Raw genomic sequence first — 15,874 nt, 5'->3', positions numbered from 1 at the left:
TATATATATATATATATATATATATATATATATATATATATATATCCCAGGCTATAATGTTGAACTCCAGGTTATCCTCAAACAATCCGAAAGTGTTGAGATTACAGACAGACAGGCTTTGTACCAGGGCTAGTTCAACAGCACATTTTTTTTATCTTAGATATTTGAGTTCCACCTCATGCCTGCTGTGAACAAGGAGCTGCAGTGAATATGTAAAAGTTACTTCAATTGTAGTAGCACACTCCTTTAATTCCAGCACTCAGAAGGCTGAGAGGCAGGTGAGTCTTTGTGGGTTCAAGGCCAGCCTGGTCCACATAGCAAGAGCTAAACCAACTGGAGCGGCAGGGTAAATCTGTGTCTCAAAAAACTGTGTGCTGGGGACGGGGGTTGGGCACATGGCATGGAATGGGTGTAGAAGCCAGGACAACTTGAGGGAATCAGTTCTTTCCTTCCACTTTGTTGATCCTACAAATCAAAAAAACTATAGACACCTTTACCTGCTGAGCTATCAACCAGCCCAAATAACACAATTAAAATATGATCAAAGGGCTTGAATATGTCGAGCAGTGGTGGCACACACCTTTAATCTCAGCACTCAGGAGGCAGAGCCAGGTGGATGGATCTCTGTGAGTTCGAGGCCAGCCTGGTCTACAGAGTGAGTTCCAGGACAGGCACCAAAACTACACAGAGAAACCCTGTCTCAAAGAAAAAAAAAAAAGGCTTGAATATATATTTCTTCTTTTCAAAAGTGGGAAAATTTTTATTGTTCATTTCTTGCATCCGAAATACTCTTCAATGACATTTTTAGCCTGAAATTATTTGTCATATTCCTTCCTCACAACAAAACTGCAACCAATCACTTGAACATTTGTCTTGGGCCACATCTGAGCTCACACACACCATACACAGACACACACAAGTACAGGAATGCCCCCAAACTGGCTGAGGGACTAGAGAATATGTTACGATCCCTGAAAGTAGTACGCACGGGATAGGGACCCAAGTGGGCTAGGATGGCCGCTGCCTGGCCTGTGCTGTGGTTAAAGAGACATACAAATGAGGCTGTGCTGACTGCCAAGAACTGTTCCAGGAAAGAGGTGGATGCTTTCCTCCACACCGGATGGAGCTGGGGGTGGAAAGGGGGAGGAGGAGCCATGACATCAGTCCCCTTACTTCTGCCCCTGATTTCTGGGATCACAGGCTTTTGCCACCATCAACTCCATTGTTTTAGTTCGTTTGTAAAGACAAGGTCTCAAGTAACCCAGACTGGCCTCAAACTCACCGTGTAGCCAAAGATGACCTGATACTCCTGTCTCTACTCACCACACCTGGTTTATGTAGTTCTAGGGTTCAAACCCAGGGCCTTGTGCCTGTGTACTACACAAGCACTCTGCCAACCAAGCTACATCCCCAACCACTGTATTGTTTATTTAAAAAGTCAAAACAATTTTGTTTACTTCCATACCTTTTCAATTTTTCTCCTGAGTAAAGTTCCTAGGATCTTGTCCTAGGACAATAATGCATTTAACACTGGCTTTTCAGCCTCTGCTCAAAAGTACTTATAAAATACGTTGAGAATTAGGACACTAGCCCTGCATTCTGGTAGAAATGTTTACTACAATGCAGACATACTGTAGAGGATGGAGCCTACCTCTAGGTGGAGACATGCCCTTGTCTCCTCTTTAAAGAGTTAATCCACTGGGGTAGGTGAGGACTTGGCTAGCAGACCACCACTAGGAAGACTGCTTCATCTTAAGGTAGTTTGCTTTTCCTGTCCAGAATTCCCACCCCCTAACATGTCTCCACTACCTGAGCTGCCTTGCGGTGCTCCCAAGCCAGCCTGCCTTTCTGAGGCCTATTTCTTCTTCTTCTTCTTTTTTTTTTTTTCAGATTCTGACCAGAGGATGTGCTTTGGGCGTCCTTATCTTTTGCAAAGCTCCCCTCCAGGGCATGTGGCTCCATGCCACTGTGTGACTGACCTCCTTGAGGCCTTATCTCAGGCAACATGGGGTTTGTTCCTTCTCTTCTCCATTCTCCTTCTCCTTTCAAGCTTGGGGGTTCACCTGGAGTTTTCCTTTTAAACCTAATAAATTGTCCCCCAGCTTCTGTTGGTGTCCATTCTTAAATGATTTTACCAACAAAACTAAGACCCCTGAGGAAGGTCCCCGATTTCTCAGATATTCTGTAACAGCTCTGCTGGGATTCCCAAGGTTTCAGGAACGTTCCTTTCCTGTCCTTTAATTCTTCAATTGGCAGAAAAGACTGTTCCTGTGACTCTGGACTGATCAAGACAACACAGCAGACGTGAGCTGGAGCGGGGCACATACAAGAATTGAGCTGTGGGAGAGGACCGGCTGAAGGAGAGGACCAGCTGACGCGCTTGTTTTCCCGGTTGGCAAACTGTGTACAGCTTGTACTGTTTCTTTTCCTCATCCTACAGCTGCAATCTCTTTTGATCTATTTCCTGTTGAGAATGTTTTGCAAGTTTACACATGATGATTACAAGCGGGTATAGGCCCTCCAGTTACAGGCCCTATCCAGGACAGAGAGGTCTCCATTATCATAAAATAAATACCTTCACATGGTCATAATATCTGCTACTCCCTTTGAAATGGCCCAAACAGAACACTACACAGTGGGTATGAACTTCAGATTTATTTAGCCAAGAACTTGGAAGGGATAAGGCCAGAGATGGCTTGTGGAGACCTGCTGTGGGCAGTTACATCTTTGTACCTCTTTGCTTGCAGGAATTCGGCAGAGTACAAAGCACCTGCTAAGTCCCTATTCTTCCATTCTTCTTCTGCTTGTTTTGCTATAATTACTTTTATAGATAAATTGTAAAAGCAATGCTTGTATTCCTACTCTGCAGATTCCAAATGGGTGCATTTTCCCTCTTTTTTCTTTTTGATGGGGGTGCACTAGGAATTCAACCCAGGAATTTTTTTTTTTTTTGAGACAGTGTCTCATTGTGTTGCCCTGGCTAACCTTGAACTCACTATGTAGTGTTGAGTATATTTTATCACACTGAGAACCCCAACACTGTATTATTTACTAGAAAAACCTGTTTCTAGTTTTGGTGTGGCTCAGCTCTAGTATACACCTTTAATCCAAGAGCTTTCTGCTTGAATATTGTAAACAGGATTAAATAAAGTCAACCCATGGGTCAAGAGGCAGAGCAAGCAACCAGTTTACAGGAAGAAAAAAAAACCATAGAGAATAAGAGAGAGTCGGGAGGACACATAGACCCACAGGAAGTAGAAGGGAAGGACATTCAGTTTGAAGCGTTTTGTTAGAGATGGTGTAGGAGAAAGGCCTTTTTTTCTGGGACATCAGCAGAGGAGGGTCATCTGGGTACCCACTCTGCCTCTGAGCTAGCAGATATTCACTCCAGCGTCTGGTTCCCAAGTCTTTTTGGTAAAATCGAACAATTGAGATTTAGTTAAACCACAGTGTAGACCAAGCTGGCCTTGAACTCACAGATATATACTAGCCTCTGCCTCCTGAATATTGGGCTTTAAAGGCCTGCTCCACCACACTTGGATTTTTTTTAAGATTTTATCTTTATGTGTATTAATGTTTTGCCTGCATGTAAGTGCACTCCATGTGTGCATGATGTCCTGGAGGCCAAAAGAGGGAGCCATATCTCCTGGAACTGGGGTTTACTTACAGTTGTGAGCTGTCATGTGGATACTGGGAATTGAACCTGGGTCCTCTGCAAGAGTAGCTAGTGCTCTTACCTAGTGAGTTATCTTTCCAGTCCCATCTCTTTCTCTTCTTTGTTTGTTTGTTTTGTTTTGTTTTGTTTTTGTTTGTTTGTTTGTTTGTTTTTCTGGAAACAGGGATTCCCTCTGTAGCTCTGGCTGTCCTAGAACTTACTCTGTAGACCAGGTTGGTCTTGAACACAGAGATTCCCCTGCCTCTGCCTCCCAAGTGTGTGCCACCACTGTCCAGCTTCTTTATTGCTTTTTAAAATAAAACTTTTAGTTTAAAGATAGAAATTCCAGGCTAGCCTTAATTCATTATCTAGCCTAGGCAAGCCTTGTAATCCTCATGAATCAGTCTCCTGAGTTGCTGGGACATGGGCCTGTGTCACCAGGTCTGGCTTTTTTTTTCCCCCTTTTCCTGAGATAGGGTTTCTCTATATAGCCTTGGCTGTCCTGCTGTCCTGGAACTCAGTCTGTAGACCAGGCTGGCCTCAAACTCACAGAGATCTGCCTGCCTCTGCCTCCTGAGTGCTGGGATTGAAGGTGTGCGCCACCACCACCCAGCTCTGGCTTCTTTATTAGGATTTTTTGTAAGGTTTTATTTTTAATTACATGTATATGTGGGTGTACTATGTGGATGTGTGCAGTGTCCCCAGAGGCAAGAAGAGAGTGTTGAGTCCCCTAGAGCTGGAGTTACAGGTGGTTGTGGGCGTTACACCATGTGGGTGCCAGGAAATGAACTCAGGTGCTCTGGAAAAGCAGTATGCCTTGTGTCCTTAACTGCTGAGCCCCCTCTTCAGTCCCCATATTTCACATATTTTTGAAGATAAGCCAGAGGAACTGGGCCTGGTGGCACAGGTTTGCAATGCCAGCTACCAAGAAGCAGGGTGATTACAGAAAGTCTGTGTCCTAGCAAAAACTCAACCAAGGCAGCTTAAAGCATGTAGTATGCAGTTAAATGCTTTTTTTAAAAACTAAATATCTTCATTTATATTATATGAATGTTTTGTCTGCAAGTATGTCTGTTTGCCATGTGTCCCTCAGAACAGGGCATCAGATTCTCTGGAACTGGAGTTAAGCAGCCGTGAGCCACTGTGTGAGTACTGGGAGTTGAACCTGTGTCCTCTGCGAGAGAAGCCAGTACTCTTAACCACTAAGCCGTCTCTCCAGCATCCTATGATTAAACTCGAAATTAAATAAATAACATCCAGCACAGTGGTGTAAGCCTGTAATCCAGAACACTTGAGGACTGAAGCTGAAGGATTTCAAGTTTGAGGCCAGCTGGAGCTACCTAGCTCTTTTTTTTTTTAATTAATGAATTATTCCACTAGGAGTAGAACCAGAATCCAAACCAAAATGTAAGTAAAAGCACCATCAACAGAAGAACTTCCAGATGAGTTCATTCATTCGTTTCAAGTGGATAATTATGGAAAATTCACTTAGGGTTGGCAACGTCAAGCAAATATGAGGTAATAACATACCTGACGGACTCTGAGAGGTGGAAAGCTTCATGAGTTGGTGGTTTGCATGCTGTTTAAGTATTATTCAATGGCTGCTGTGGAAACAAAGAGGCTCGATCTGTCTGGTGAGTGTAGATCAGGGCATCTTCCTAGTTAAAAAGAACAAGAAGCTTAAAGCCTGGAGGCAAGAACTCAGTGGTCAAGGTTGATAGAAACCTAATGAGTGCACAGGGCAGAGCACCTTCTAAAGACACTGGGGGCAGGGACATCTCAGACCATGATCCATGTGCTCATGGGAGAAAAGCCCAGTTAAGGGTCCATCACCAAGAGACTCAGCTGTCAAACAGAAACACCTCTGGTCATTCCGGATGTCCCGCCCCCACAGCAGTAGTTCTTTTTGCTTTTCCCTTGGTGTGTGTGCATGTATTTGTGTCTGTGTGTGAATGCAAGCATGGGTACGTCCCGACACGTGGTAGATGTCAAAAGACAACCTTGGTGTTGGGTCTCACCTTCCAGCTTATTTGAGAAAAGGTCACTTGTTCACCTCTGCGGATGGATGAAGGACTAGCTGCACTGGGAGCTTCTGGGAGTTCACCTTTCTCATCTCTCATCTCGCAGCTTTGTGTGGGTTCTGGGGGAGTTGAACTCATGTTCTCAGGCTTGATAGCAACTGCTTTACCCCCAGGCCATCTCTCTAGCCCCTTTCCTTCCTTTCTCAACCCCATTCCAAAAAATTTTCCCCTTGACTATTGATCCTTCCCATTTCAATCTATTATTATGTCCCCTTACATCATGTCCTGTATTGACTCCGTAAACACCTCCAAACTTCAGAAGATGCTTCTGCTCTGTAAACTATGGCCCCTCAAATGTCCCCTGGCTTCATAGATGCAGGTGTTGTATCCTGTGTTAAACTGTCTTCTCTGATATCAAGGCATTGGTAAACTCGGAGTGTTTATCATTGCTTTTTGGGGGTACTGGGAAAGAAGCCCCCAAAAGCAAGTGTTCTGTTAGTGCTCTACACCTCAATTCCAAACTCTGGAGGTTATTATCTGTTTCATGGATGTGGAGTCTGAGAGTAAAGCCTCAACTTATCGTTCATGAAGTATGACTCAAAACAGCACCTCTACTGCAGGACTACTACTGTTGGACATGGCTGTCCCATGGCTCTCATGAACCCCCATATCCATCTCCATGACAGAGATCCATTCTTCCAGTTGATCCTTTTGTCTCCTTTCCCACATTTCCATGAGCATCCTGCCTTTTACCTCTCCTTCCAAACAGACATGTCCAGAGCCCAGCACCTTCTTACTGTTTCCGGTTTGACGCCCAGGGCTGGGCTGGGCCACCATACCCCTCACCTGGATTTATGAGGAACTGTCTTAGGGGTGGTCTGTCCTTCTTCTCCCCACAATCCCACTGAAACCAAACTTACAGTGGACTGCTACTCAGATTCTTTCAGGGGCTCTTTCTCTTCATTCTAGACACAGGATTGTGCCCGTTTCTATTTCTACCCCCACCCCACCCCCATGCCATTTGTATGCCAGGCAATCATTGTACCCTCTGAGGTACATACCAGCCTATTGATGTCTCCTGAATACAACACATTCATTTCTGTCTCAGGACATCTGTGTTTGCTGGATTTCCCCCTACATATCATAACTGCTTTCCTATTTCTTTCTGCTCAAGGTATGAAATTTTCTCTGATTTTATTGTAATTGAGGAGGATGTTTACTCCAAATGAAACAAAGCCCCTCCTTCTATGGCCTCCCCATCCCCACTCTGAAACTCTTCTTTTGGGGGTAGGAAGGTGACAAGGTCTCGCTCTGTAGTCCTGGAACTCACTCTATAGACCAGGCTGGTCTTGAACTTACAGAGATCTACTTGCCTCTGCCTCCTGAGTGCTGGGATTAAAGATGTCTGCCACCACACCTGGCCCAAAACTTTTAACTCTGCTTTCTTAGTAATTCTCACCATATGGCTAGATATACTTAAATTTTTGTTTTGTTTTGTTTTGTTTTGTTTTCGAGACAGGGTTTCTCTGTGTAGCTTTGGCCTTTCCTGGATCTCACACTGTAGACCAGGCTGGCCTCGAACTCACAAAGATCCACCTACCTCTGCCTCCCGAGTGCTGGGATTAAAGGCGTGCGCCACCACTGCCCAGCAAAATTTTTATTATATATATTGTGTGTGGATGTGTGTGCATGTGTGTGCATGTGTGCATGTGTGTGGATGTATGTGCATGTGTGTGCATGTATGTGCATGTGTGTGGATGTGCCACAGAACATATGTGGAGTCAGAGGATGGCTTGCAGGATGTTTGTTCTCTCTTTCTACCAAGTGTGTCCTGGGGACTGAACTCATTTTGGGCTGGGTGACAAGTGCCTTTACTGGCCATCCCACAGGTAAATATTTTGTAATGTTTGAACACAAATCCTGTGAGATAGACACTCATTTATTTTTCCATGAATGAAACCAGAGCTGTAGTCCCACAGCAGAGGATGGGGATTCACATTTAATTAAGTATTTAATAAGTATTTGTAGATGGATGAATGATGACATGTGTTTGGCACATAGGAGTCTTGTAAAACCTACTTGTGTGAATACTGTTGGGTCCCAAACCCTGGACAAATGGCTGAGGTGCCCATTAGCATATCAAAGCAGATGCTAGCCACCAGCTTCTCCCAGCATCCCTTAGTCCTACCTATTACAGGGTATGGCTGGCATACCCGCCCTACCCTAAACTGCCCTTCCCCCAGCTGCCCTTCACTATATAATCCAGCCATTTTGGTTACCTGGCCCTTTTGTCTACCTTTTACCCTCTTGGCTCAGGCCACCCGTGAGGTCAGCAGCTCCTTTCCCCTGTCCTCACAAGGCCTAGCTCAGTCTAGCCATGTCCACTCTGGACTCCCCCAGATGTCCCTGCCTCTGACTATGCTGACCCACATATCTACAATAAACTTCTCCTCCAACATACCTAGGAGCAGCCATGTCCTTCCTTTTTTATTTCTTCTTCTCCTCCTCCTCCTCCTTCTTCCTCTTTTTCTCATTCATCTGGTGCTGAAACCTGGGGGAATGTCATAAATGAGTTCCCTTCTAGGGAGCTCAGCCATTCTGAACTAAGCTGCGGATCTGACTCTCCTAGGATATATATGGATCATTTGTTTCTGCTGGCTTCTGCCACCCATAAGATTGGATTCCAAATTCTAGAGCCAGATTCTTCAGCTACTGCTTCCTTCTGCTGTGGGATGTCTTTCTGCATACTGTAAATATGTGTTGCTCTCATTGGTTGATAAATAAAGCTGTTTGGCCAATGGCGAGGCAGAATAAGTTTAGGCGGTACATTCAAACTGAAGACAGAGATGAAGAAGGGTGGAGTTAGGGCAGACACTTCGAGCCACCTAAAAAGCAAGATGTGAAAGAACTGGTAAGCCATGGGCCATGTGGCGATACATAGATTAATAGAAATGGGTTAATTTAAATGTAAGAGCTAGCTAGTAATAAGCCTGAGCCACTGGCCAAACATTTATAAGTAATATAAGCCTCTGAGTGATTATTTAAAAGTGGCTGTGGGACTGGGTGGGACAGACAAAAGCCTCTGATTACATCCTTCCACCTTTTTTCTAACCATTTGCCTCTAGTCTACTCCTTGTAAGTGTCTCTCCAGACTCTGGCCTGCTATGCCCTCCACATGGGCACCTCTACACTCTGTACGTGTTTCTCCTCTGGCCTGCTGCACCCACGTGTACATCTCCCTTTTCTCCTGCTCTCTCCCCTCTCCTCTTCTGGATAAGTGTCACCCCTACCTGAATTTGTTTACTGTTACTACGAAAGCCACACCAGTGTGCCAGGAAGCTCCTCTTGCCCCCACTGGGCTCCAATAACAAGGACAAGGCCTTTCCTCTATGATTTGGAACATTCTTCAATCTGACGAGTTTCCCATTCTGCTTGGGGATGCCCCATGGAAATTCTTGTCTCACTTCATCTCTTCCCCAGGAGCTGCAGTCCAGCCTTCAGCAGCCTGGGACCCTTTTCCTTCCTTCCTCCCACTCTACCTGATCTTTCTCTCTTGTGAGCCTTCCTGGGTCTATACATTGTGAGTTTCCTTATCTCTTCCTTCTAGAAACTGCAGCCCTAAACTTCTGTTCTCAGCTTCCTCCTAAAGTTTCCTCCAACCCCTGGGATCTGCCTGCTCTGTCTGTTTCTTAATCCCTCCTGGCACCCACCCAAAACCCCCACTCCCTGCTCCCCCCCCCCCAGCTTCTGCTCTCAGCACCCTGTTGGAGCTTATAGAAATTCCCTCTGCTTTCTTCCTCCATGCACTCAGGCTTTATTACTACAGCTTGGCTTCTGTATAGATCAATGGCCAAAAACTGGCACACTTGATTTCTGAATTCTCACAAATCGTAACAACTGCCACTGCACAAACAAATGATCCCAAATTTTTATATCTAAACTTGCTCTGCTCTACGTTTCCAAGTCTCTTATCTCTAAGGTTCTACTTCCTACTCTGTTTGTTTGTTTGTTTGTTTGTTTGTTTGAGACAGGGTTTCTCTGGCTGACCTGTTACCCACTCTGTAGACTTAGCCTCACAGAGATCCGCTCTGCCTCCTGAGTGCTGGAATTAAAGGCATGTACAACCACAGCCCAACATCAAAAGATCTAAGACTATGCTGTAAACTCTGTCTTAGGATTTGTAAGTTCTTTGGGTATGGTTTAAATATCTATAAAATCTTTGACAAAATTTGGATTTAAACTTATAACAAAAAAGCTTATAATTAAAAATCTATACATGAGTATATATGTGATTCAACTCTTGTCTAGAATATCCTGTGTATGTAACTTAGATTCTACTCTTGTTTAGGAAAATGCATGTTTTTAAATAGCAACCATGTGGTTCTCCTGCATCTTGGCTGATGACCTCATCAATATGGAAGCAACCATGTGACTGTCAGCCATCTTTACTAAGGTTAAAGAGTGAGGGGATCCCTGCAGGTGTCAGACAGGGAAGTGAACTGCTCAAAGAGATAAGAATGAAAACCCTGTGCAGATTGACTTCACCAACTTGGATCAGATTTCAGGGAGCCTAACCCCAGATGGTTCATTGTAGGTATATTTAAACATAATATAATTTGGAAAAGGGTCTCCAGTTAACAAAATTCCCATAATTCCAATTCCAGGTGTACAATAAAGCTTAAGATGTGACTACACAGAAACTCTTTTTACAAAGTACATATGACCATGAGGGTGGGTTTCTTAGTTAAAAGACCTAGAATCTAGTGTGGTCTCTGAGGATAGCATAGAGGTCATCCGGCCATAACGAATGTGTGACATCTCCCCTAAGGATGGATAATGGTCTAGGGAGGGAAGAGTCATAGGGAATAATCATTCTGGGGGATTAGGGTGGGGGCTGTCCCTTCAGATAGTAAAAAGGTCACCGGGTCATTAACAACCTCCACTCTCAGCTTTCCGGATGGAATGGAGGTATTTGATTTTATCTCCTCCATTGAGGAGACACTCCTGCATGATTAACATTCTTGGTTCTCTTAGTGTTCTCTATGAGTACAAGGCCTTTCTGCCCTCTACAAAAAAAAGTGCATGCCATGTGACGTCACCATCTTAAGATGGCAACATGGTATAAAGTAACAATTACAAAACTTCCCAGTCTTACTGAGCCCTCTGCTTATCATTGTCTCTCCCTTCAGACTTAGGAAAGAACAGACCTCTAAAATATTTTGGACCAGTATGGATTTTTGTATGATGATAAAATTTTAAAGCTATAAAGATCTACTCAGAATAACAAAAATTGGCTTAGAGATTTACACCTAACTACTTATGTCTTTGCTAACTGTTCAACAACAGACTTCTACAATAGTTATATAAGTAACAGCATACGTTCGATAAATAAGATACATTTGGTAAATAAGATTTATACATTCCTAGGGTCTACTCAGGTTCACAGTAATGTTTGCCTAGCTTCTTTGTCTTTGTTCACTCTGTTAAGCTTTAGCTATTTGGATAAACTAAGTCATGTAGGAAACTATGATATTCTATAATAGTATACTGTAAAAGTCCCCAGTCTCTCTATGGGCTGTATTTATGGTTTAAATCTTCAACTCAAAATTTTAAGGCTCAAACTTACAGAGATAAGTCTGTAAATCTGTAATCTTATGAAAGCTACAAACTTACAAACTATTATGTAATTCATTTAGTAGCAAGCTTTATTTAGTTTCCTGTATGTGTTTTCAAGGTTAAGCCTAAACTCAGGTATACTTAATAGATAGTGGTCCTCAAACTCTTCAGAGTTCTGCAGAATATGGTTTAAAATGTTAAAGAAAAAGCTTCCTATTATAGAGACACTTTCAGGGTGATTGTCCTACTCAGCCTGGTCAACGGTCAGTCCCCCACATTCCTCCTCTACAGGAAAATCTCTCAGACCTGGGTCTGACCGTGGAAGGCCTGCTGCTGTGTGGTGGCTGAAGATTAAACGCTGTCCCATATCAGGGCTGAAGACCCAACACCACTGCCTAGCCATGGAGACAACAGGAGCCTAGAGCAACCTCCATAATGGGGAAGTTTCTGTCAATTTTTAATTGATACATTTTAATTATACCTCCTGCTATAATTTATTCTTCTCAGGTCTCTGATGATATTGACTGACTGTACTAGCAGCAGCAAGCAACCAGCCCCTCCCTCAAGGCTACACCTCCCTCAGGCCTCACTCTCCTAGAGTTATTACTAGGTCTCCAGCAGAGAAGGACAGTTTGCCTTGCTAACAGACTCCTGAAAAGAAATAAACCCACAAAACAGGTTTCAAAGTAACTTTTTACTATTCCTTTATTTAAAGGAACTTGCTTTGCAATGACCGCTCTCAGTAACCAACTGCCTGTGTCTCATGGTAAATGGTTGGATGGGAAAAAAAGCTTAAAGTTCATACGAGTTGTAAGAAAGTGATTTAGCCTGCAGTGGTAGTGCATGCCTTTAATCCCAGCACTCAGGAGGCAGTGGCAGGTGGATCTCTGAATTCCAGGTAAGAAATGTAAAAAAATAAAAACACGTTTCAGATTTCTTTCCCTCTCTATGCTATTGTTATATTAAGACTTAAACATTTTCGAGTTTTAACATTAATCAATGAAGCTCTGATGAGTTGTTGATCTAACTCTGATAAGCACTGGCTACTATTATCACAGTCACAAGCCCAAGATTTTAAATTTCCTTTGGTTGTCTTAGAAGTATATAGACTTAAAAGTGCTTCTCATTGTGCTAAAAACATCTCTGTCTAATCTATATATTCAGCCATCTGGAACGAGTGTTAATACTTTTTTTTTTTTTTTTTTGGTTTTTCGAGACAGGGTTTCTCTGTGTAGCTTTGCGCCTTTCCTGGGACTCACTTGGTAGCCCAGGCTGGCCTCGAACTCACAGAGATCCACCTGGCTCTGCCTCCCGAGTGCTGGGATTAAAGGCGTGCGCCACCACCGCCCGGCTGAGTGTTAATACTTTTAACCCAGAATCATTTTGGGGTCCCTGAGTTTCTCCTATAACTCAAAGGCATGATGAGTCTACTGCCTTCTCTACAATGTGGATTTTAGTACAGATTACAAACAGTGGTAATGTTAACATATCTAAAACTTTTATCTCTTTTTAAACTTCAAAAAGTTCGTGTGTTAATCCCACCAATGAAGAATAAGCCCACTACCACAGTTGAAAGCCAAATTTGAAGCAAGCTTTAATTAAATACTGGGCAGGTAGATAAGCTCTGGGCAAGTCCCAGGTACCCAGAAAATGGCCCAGAATCAAGTAGGGCAAGGGCTTAAGAAGGAAAATCCGTAATTCATTGCACTTTCCATTAGGTCCAATCAGGGGCAAGTGTACATCCTGATGTATTTCTTTCCTATGTACTTCTCACCACATGTGATCAAGCTCATCCGGTGCAGATGGGTCAAACAAACTTGTTTAGGGGAGTGAAAACATGTGACTTGTTATCTCCCATAAACAGTAGCTGCCAGCATTTCAGGAACTATCTGTCCTTGGGCAAGGGGCTTGCAAATCAGAGACATTTTCGTTCCATGGATCTCTAAGGCATGGTAATTAAAACTTAAAATGTAACTTTGGCTCTCAAATAAGCTTCAGGGAGTCAATGTGGATCCATCCCTCACAGTCAAATGGACTCTAGGTAAGTACTCTTGTCAATCAACAGACTCACTTACTGCCTATTCTTGAGGGTAGGATCTTTCCCTGGTCTTGGAACTCCCCTCTCCCAACTGCCAGACCATGGGTCCAAAAGTTTCAAATGTACATGCAAGATAAAATATTTCCCCTAAACTCCTTAACTTTACCGTCTCTCCGTGGTCTACCTGTCCCAGTAGATTTCAAATCAACTGCCCACTGCTCCAGCAACTTGTCAGCCCCAGGTGTTCCCTTGGAATCTACCTCTCAGGTGGCTCCAAAGCATCTAGCCCCAGGCAGTCCAGCTTCATAAACTGCTCAAACACTGCCTGCACTTACCTAGCCCCAGATAGTCCTGCAGAGCCTAGACAGTAAGCAAAACAACCTTTATTCCTCTCCCTCTCTCTCTTTCCAGCCTTAGCCAGAACCCCGCCCCTTACCCTAAACTTCTCCAGCCCAGGGACTGTAAGTATAATCAAGCCATTTTGGTTACCTGGCCCTTTTGGTCTGTACTATACTCTCTTGGCTAGTCTCTTGACCCAGGCCACCCCTCTTCTTGGTCAGAGGTTCCTCTCTTCTCTCCCTTCTCTGCACATGGACCAGCTCAGTTTGGTGATGTTCACTCTGGACTCTCCTACATGTCCCTGCCTCTGGCTATGCTCATCATATCTAGGAGCGGTCATGTCTTTCCTTTTTTATTTCTTCCTCTTTTTTTTCATTCAAATACCCAGGAATAGTAGTGATAATGGGGGCAGAAAGCTTGGGTCCTTTGCTGCAGGGGCTGTGTGACATTTGAGTGATAGCACTCCCTAATGCTTTTGCTTTGGGGGTATTGTATACAGTTTGTGGGATCACTCGCAAGTAGTTCACACTGGTTCTTTGTGTGTGTGCACATGTGTGCATGCAGAGGTCAGAGTACAGCCTCAGGTGACATATCTTGGGAACCTTCCACTTTTTGTATGAGTCAGAGTCTCACATTGGCTTGGGACTTTGCCAAGTAGGCTAAACCACCTGCCTATTGAGCTTTCAGTAATCTACCTATCTCTACCTCCCTCTCACTGGAATTAGAAGTGCATGCTACAGATGTCCAGCTTTCTTTTAAAAAAGGGGAAAAAAAACAACAAAGATTTCCTTAATGTGATTCTATGTGTCTGAACGTTTTGTGAGCATGTACGTATGTGTACCATTGTGTGCACAGTGCTTGAGGAGGCTGCAACAGGGCATTAGATCCCCTGGAACTGGAGTTACAGTTGTGAGCTGCCATGTGGACGCTGGGAATCAAATCAGGACCTCTCCAAGAGGACCAAGTGCTCTTAACTATTGGGCCACCCCTCCAACTCCATGCCCAGCTTTTTACTTGGGTTCTGGGTATCCTGGCTCAGGTCCTGACATTTGTGAGGGAATCATTGGGCCAAGTGAGCTGTCGGTTTCCCTTGCTGCACACTGTAGTTCTAGACTGAGTGGGTATCAGAGCTATTCACAGACATCTCAGGGGGAAGCTCAAGAATCTGTCTTTGAACAAGCATTTACTCCTCAGCTCCCTTCTCAATTATAATGGCATCTTAATAGGGTGAACAAAATGGCTTCTTCCCAGTATCTGATCCCATGAGTCTCAGCGCTCCCTCAATTCTGCTCAGGCCTTCTCTAAAGTTTAGAAGTCACGACTTCACAGGTAAGTGCCAGTACCTGCCCTCTTAAAAATTACTTTTACTCCATCTCAGGCTGCATCTCTGTTCTGGGAGTTGAGCTCAGCAGATCACTCTCTAGTGTTTTGAAGATTTTCAGTCCCAGGCTCATCATTCAAACACATATTCAACATTTTGACTTTAGTGACATTTAAACTCAGTCTACCTAAAGCAACTCAAATTGTCCCCTTCTGATTTCCTAGTGAACAAAAGTTCTCTGGAGAAGCTATCTCCACAGTAACATTCCTGCAGAAGGCTTGGCCTTGCTTGGCTAGAACCTTCTGATTCTGAAGACAAGCAACATTGTAAGTCAATTGAGATGTCTTAGGCCTTCTAATATCAATGATCTTAACTCCGTATCTCACCTAACACTCTTATTACTAAACTTTTCAGAGGCCAGCCACAGCAGTACTCATCTGTAATCCCAGTATCTGGGAGGCAGGAGGATTGCCATAAGTTTAAGGTCAGCCTAGTATATTGATACATAGAGAAACCCTATCTCAAAAAGACAAAACAAGGGCCTTAGGAGATGGCTCAGTAGGTAAGCGTGTTTGCTGTGGAAGCAAAAGGACCCATGTTCAAATCCTTAGTACCCATATGAAAGCCGGCCAGCTGTGCCAGCATGTCCCTATTGTGGTCCAAGACTCTGAATCAACCCAAGCGACACAAGAGGTTACCAAAAAGCAAGATTTAATGCAAGGCAGCATAAAAGAAAGAGGGAAGAAAGAGGCCGATCAATCAGGATCACAAAACAACCTTGGAGCTGAACTACGACTGCAGTGAGTTGAAGCAAGTATTTAAGCATAAAAATCATAGACATTTGTTGACAAGTTACAGTTCCAATTTTCACCAGTCGGAGTTCA

Source organism: Peromyscus eremicus, chromosome 18 (genome assembly GCF_949786415.1).
Source record: "Peromyscus eremicus chromosome 18, PerEre_H2_v1, whole genome shotgun sequence".
NCBI classification, from domain to species: domain Eukaryota; kingdom Metazoa; phylum Chordata; class Mammalia; order Rodentia; family Cricetidae; genus Peromyscus; species Peromyscus eremicus.
This window is presented reverse-complemented; position numbering follows the sequence as displayed.